This window comes from Catharus ustulatus, chromosome 7, assembly GCF_009819885.2.
Source record: "Catharus ustulatus isolate bCatUst1 chromosome 7, bCatUst1.pri.v2, whole genome shotgun sequence".
Taxonomy (NCBI): domain Eukaryota; kingdom Metazoa; phylum Chordata; class Aves; order Passeriformes; family Turdidae; genus Catharus; species Catharus ustulatus.
The window spans coordinates 18,833,945-18,840,247 of NC_046227.1; the positions used below are offsets into that span (position 1 = coordinate 18,833,945).

The 6,303-nt window shown below is 40.9% G+C and overlaps 1 protein-coding gene across 5 annotated transcripts in view; it reads right to left on the reverse strand.

Moving 5' to 3' along the window:
• MYO3B (myosin IIIB) overlaps positions 1 to 882 on the reverse strand; it is a 220,684-nt gene extending 219,802 nt beyond the window's left edge. For 4 of the 5 annotated variants that reach the window (XM_033065218.1, XM_033065221.1, XM_033065220.2 and 1 more), the window contains exons 1-2: positions 795 to 882; positions 297 to 431 (exon numbers count right to left, since the gene is read on the reverse strand). The gene's annotated coding sequence lies outside the window, so the exon portion shown is untranslated. Of the gene's footprint in view, positions 1 to 296; positions 450 to 794 lie in introns of those variants that run through there. The other variant, XM_033065217.1, reaches the window with a different exon arrangement.
• Positions 883 to 6,303: the final 5,421 nt, after the last annotated feature.

Sequence of the window (6,303 nt, forward strand, 5' to 3'; positions counted from 1 at the left end):
AACTAAAAACCATTTTGTATTCACAAAAATAAGTGCACCACTTCAGAGAAATAAATAGAAAGACATTTTAAGTTAGCCTTGTCTCAGTCTGTGTGCAGCACTGTCTATGGATAACAGTACCTTTCTTTTTTTTTGCTAATAATTGCATACCTGTATGTACCCAGGAGGAAGAGTTGCTTAAATGAATTTGTCAAGTGTTATCATAGTATTTACAATGTATATTATGGTCCACTAGTTACTATCAGTTGCTTAAGGAAATACTATACACTAGAACCAGATCTATTTAGGGAACTTACAGAAACTTTTCTTCAGTTATTCATAGCCTTGTCCCGATGGGCGTGAATTCCGTGTCACGCCTACTTACTTCTTGCCTTGTAGTATCTTCTGCCATTTTTAATCATGGAGATTTTTTTTTCCTGAGCGTTCCTTACCTATGATTTGGGAAAAACATGTTCAGCTGGCCGGCCTCTCGGAGGCGGGGTACCTCAGCAGTGCTCCTACCGGCGCTGCCGCCCGTGTCCCCAGGCAGCCCAGAGCCACCTCAGCGGGGCTGAGGCCACCTCCCTTCCCCGCCTAAGTCCGCGGGGCTGGGACCAGACTTCGCTGGGGCCAAGACAGGCTCCCGGCGACAGTGACAAGCCCTGCCAGCAGCGACTCGCTAGAGAAGTGACACCCCCTGCCCGGCTCTGAGCGCCAGAGCACTGCAGGGCAAATGGCGAACGCCATTTCGAAGCCCCTCTCGGTTGAGGGTGCGACCCCCACAGGGCCGGAGACCTGGCGGGAGCTGGGCACACCTGAGGGACAGCGCTCGCTCTGTCTCGGCACGGCTGAGCAGCTGGGCCAGCGGCCCCTGGCCCGGCGGGGCCGAGCGCGGGGGCGGCAGCGGCCCCACACGGAGCCGCGGCGGGGCGGCGCTCGGGCCCGTGAGGCGGCGCGTGCCGGCCCCTCAGGGCGGGCGCGGCCCGGGGGCTCCAGGAGCGGTGCCCGGGAGAAGGGTAGTGTTTAGTGAGCTTTTGAAATAAAACTCTTGCTAGCAGCATGAAACATAGCGAGCAGCATCGCTGGCAATAAACACCTCAGTCCCCTCTGTGCATTCAGTTAATTGTGGAAAACAATAAATTGTAGCGCAGCTCCGTCTGTGCTCTGAGATATAGGTCCTGGTGAAGGAAACGCTTTTATAAAGTGTTTCTTCCCCTTAAGGAACGAGGAAGGGGAAGAACTCCTGTCATACCCATTTTAAGGTTGATTGATGAGAAGAAATTCAGTTATTTCTCTCAGACACTTTTGTGTACAAAAAATCTTAGAAAACCGGAGGTTATTCTTTTGCCGATGCTTTTTCCAAGCGAACATATCACGGGGGCTCCCTCTCACTCGGTTTCCTGCAGCAGTTCTCTCTGCGTTGTGCCACCCACCATGACCGTGCTCTGCTGCTTCCACCGCGGCTGTTACCGCACCTGCCTCAGTCAGCGTCACCGAGAGCACTGCTCCCTTCATCAGCGTCAACAAGGGCTCGCTCACCCCACAGCTTCCAGTACCACTGCAAACACGGTATTCGTGCTCATCTGTAATTAGTCTTCATCATTTAAAAAAAGTATGAGAGCTTTATATCCATTGATCTTTTTGTATTTATTTAAGACGAAAACTTTAAAGACTGAAGACAAGTGGATTTCTCTGCAAAACTCTTTCAGCACGACCTTTACCAATTGCTGTACCAGTGTTGTTTTAACAAGTTTCTAACAGTGAAACTATCATTATGGCGAAGGTGCAGTAATTTATTTTACCATTCTCTCGATTAGTGAGCTCTGTGCTTTGTAGTCTTATAGAAACACTTCTTTCCCTACCATCCACATTCTAGTAAAATATGTCAAGATAATCCTTTATCAAAATTGAAAATGATTGATGTCAAACATAGATTCAGATGATCAGTAGAAAATGTGAATCCTAAGCATTTTCTCTGAGTTTAGCCCATCACAGCATTAGAAGGAATCTGAGGTGACACAAGAGTCTCTAAGATTTTGCTGAGCAGTGCTCCATTTCACATTATTGTTTTGTTGAAATTCTGTACACTGTAGTATACAAAATCTTCATCACAAGCCATTATTTTCTCTTTTTGTCAGCAATTGTAAAATCACAGAATCACAGTTGCAAGGGACCCAGAAAGATCATTGAGCCCAACTCTTAAGGGAATAGCCTTGTTGTTTACACAATTATATAAACCATGTGACAACAAATAGTAATATAGACAGCAAACAGTAATATTAGACATACATCTGACCATCAAAAGGTTTGTCCAAGGTGGATCCAAATGTTTAATCCTATATGCCCTCAGTTCATGGAAGTTATAAAATACTTTAAAACATCAGTTGTGCATGAGGTTCTGAAATGTGAGTATTTCTTACCATGCAAGAAGCATCTAGATTCAGCAAAATTAACATCTTCGTGCAGTATTCTGCATGTATGCTTCAAGTGTTCCTCATAATTCTCACAAATTCTTTGATAATCAAATCTAGAAGCTCTAGGTAGTCCCACATTTCTATGTTAGTTTTTGAACCATAGCAATTTCCTCATTTATTGCTACACAATTTTGGCTCATGCAATCTAGACCTTTGTGAGTTCTGTTACAAAACTAATTTATTTCATAATTTTCTTTATTTCTCCTCCTGTACCTTCTTGTTTTGTTTTGTTCTGATGCTTATGGTTTCTTATTCCCTTTTCACTAGGTCCTTGCTGTCCAACTAGAATCGCGTTTCCAAACATTGCCAGACTGTTTAACATACCCATTTACAGTCAGGGTGCAGTCACAATGGGTGACTAAACTGGGTTGGAGCTACACAAGTGCTGTGCTTATATCCCACACTGGATTTCCAAACACAGTGATCTTCCATGATGCAGTAATTTACAGAGAGATTGTATGATTGCATTAAGCTACACACATCATAAACACTGGTGAACCAGAATTTAATATAATCACACAGGTTTGCTGGAAGGGTAAAAAGAGTGCTGAAGACTTTAAGGACAGCATACTGCTTTCCTGAAAATCTTAAGGCAGTTTTGAATTTGGGGTATGCAGATATAGATACAGCACTGTGAACTTTTAGTAGCCAAGTTACTGTGTATTGAGTTTTATTGTCTTGTCCTACCAGGTCACACAGGTGATGCTCCAGTTTTCCATTTTTAGCTTTTAAATAAATGCAAATGCACTTTGTTTAAAGGTTGCCACATTTTGAAGAAAACAAACTGCAAGGTCCTGTGGCAGTTAAGTTTTTAAACTGACATCTGAAATGGCATTATCTGCCTTGAATGTATCTGTGCATACTTGCATACAAAGACTGTTGCTCTAGCTGAGACATCTGGTTTGCTTCTCTTTTGAACTAGTAGAAAAATCCTGAACAGGAAACTATTGCATTACCTGAATACTAAGGACAGAAAGGGCAAAGCAACTGAGTTTTACTGCATGGATTTTAAAAAAAATAAAAAGAAAAAAGAAAAGAAAAAAGTCTCTGGTGAAGGAAATTAAATACCAGCAATGTTAATGTAAGAGTGGGTTCCACTGTCTCTGAAACCAATGGAAGTAGTGAGAAAAATAATGGAGCTTTATGCATATATGCAAAGATGATTTAAAGAAGCCAACAGCTGCAGAGTATTCAGATAAGGACCAGAGAAGTGCAGCAAAGCTAGGACGCAGTAGCCCAGCATTAAAGAATAAATACAATTGTATGAGGAAAGAGCAGAGAAGCAGGTCAGTAATGTAACAGTTCTAGCCGAGATTGAAGTGCAAAGTACACAACCATAGTTCAGCCTTTACAAATCACAAGCACAAACTGCAGACCTCAAGCAGACACCTGGAAACAGAAGGGGGGAGATGGAATGCCTGGTGTAGGGATAACAGTGACATATAAATAACATTGCTGAACTACAGTGACTTGGAATTATACTGGATTCATTCCTGACTAAACTCCAGATGCAGGTGACTCAAAGGACTTTTTAAAAAAAACCAAAAATACACATAGAAGAGCCTACATACTGTATACGCTACATACCAACAGCCACAGAGTCTAGCTGACAATGTGTACCACAGTTAGTGGTATCTAATCTGTACTGTGATGTAAGTCACACTACCCAAATACTATAAAATTACTCTTTATTCTGCAGAGCTGGAGTGTGATGCTCCCAAGAGTAATCCTTACTCTTGATTTGTAAAACTTTCTTCACAGAGGCAGCAGTAGTGTAAATGGGAGTGCCCTTACATCTCATAGCCAATTATTATTTTAAAATTATTAGCACAGATTATCCTGACTTGGAAGGGACACACAAAGATAACAGAGTCCAACTCTTAAATCTGCATGGACTATCCCCAAGAGTCATACCCTGTGCCTGTTGTTATGTTTAAATCTATGCATTTACCCTTAGTGCAGGAACATCTGAGCAACTGAATGTCCTGTATCACTCAATGCTAGCACATCTGAGCACATAGGACATATTTAATAAGTTTGGAAGGCAAACTTACTCAAATAACCAAAGTGCCTTCTCCTTACATTTCCCACAGACAACATTTAACCCCACTTTAGTACAGAAAATTAAAAGCTGCAGAGGCAAGAGTACAATGAGATATTTCACATTGAGAATATCTTATGCAAATTCCCAAGTACGCTGTACACAATAGCAGTGCTGGGTAAGATGTATCTATAGTTCTTTATTTGCTGCTTTTCTTCTTCCAGCTAATGAGTTCCCTTAGTATTCAAAATCCATCTTTGCTGCCACACACTTAAAAAGGTAAATCACTTGAATGGGCTGAGCTTTCTTCTCTTTGTTGTTGCTAGGGAACCACCTCGGTATTCACATACATAACATGTCTTTTGACATGTTTCAGAGGACAAGATATAACACAGCTCTGCAATATAGTGAAAAAATGTACTGTGCAGCATTCTTGGAAATATTCTCCTACAGAGGATCACTGCTACTGTAGTACCTTAGCTTCAGATTGCTGTGGATTTCTTGCTTGTTTGTTCAGATAGACTGAAATTGTAAAATTACATGCAGTTATATGATTTATAGTCCTTAATTTTGCCCAGGATTAGGACAGAAAGAATGCCAGTCTGTAAATTAAATGTTGCTAAAATAGCATCCTTCTAATTTTTTAAAAATACTTTTGTATACCAGAAATGTTCTGTAAGAAGTCTTGCTAGTAAGTTATGTAACTAAAAAAAATTACCCAATCCAAGCAGGGAGAAAGTGGAAGTGTGAGCCATTTCTGAATAGCCAGGTATCTGAAGGTTATTTGAATTACATCAGTCACCTGCTGTGAGTATTAGTCATACAAATACTGCACTAAGTAAGGCAATAAGCTTCTTTAACTCTCAGAAAGTATTTATTTCTTGAGATAGAAGCTTTTGGTAAGACAAAAAAGATGACGTAGAGATATTGAAGAGGTATTATTCTGTCCAGAGTCATGTCTGATCCCATTTCAATTTCCTGTCCATTTTGATTACTGCCAACATACCTGTGTGAGGAGGGCCATTTGAGGTTGAAGGCAGCAAAGTTTGGAAAAAATGCAAAAAACATGAACATGAAACATTAAAGGGCCATATCTTGCTGAATTCCTGTGTGCACATAGGTATTTACTGATGATGGAAGACCATACTACCTGGATTTGCACAAATATCAGTTTATCTAATATAGAGCAGCACTTTCTTACTTAATGATCCAAACAGGAGGCGTTTCCTGTTTTAAAGGAGCTTACAAGTTGAGACAAAACAAGCATGATAAAGCAGACAGCTAGAGAATCTAAAGGAAATAACACTTGAAAGTTCCTTCAGCTGCTCTGAAGATCTTAGTTTAACAAACCTTACATGCCTGCATTTTATATGATGTGTATATTTACACCAGTACTGTCACCAAGTACATTGTTGCAGAGCTGAGATTAAAACACCAGCTTCATATTAAACTCTCTTGAGGACAATGGGAAATTGTCCTAGAACAAAGGCAGTTTCTTTTAGGGTCTGTGGAGATACTTGGAAAAAAGGCAAAGTTAGTTTTAGATTTTCAAAGCTGATGTGTGACAAATCTAAAATGACCAGCACCATAGAGCACAAAAACAGCCAGAGTCTCTACAAACTAATTTTCAAGCTGTGTCCTTCTGGCCATCTCTGCATTAAGTACCCTGAGAAAATGCAATTTATTTGCAAAGTATTGCTGCACAGTTGCAGAGGACTCTCCAGCTGGCTTAGGCTTCTTTTGTTGTGCAGTACTACACAAACAAAGCAATTGCATATACAACATGGAGACAACAAAGGCATGAAAGAA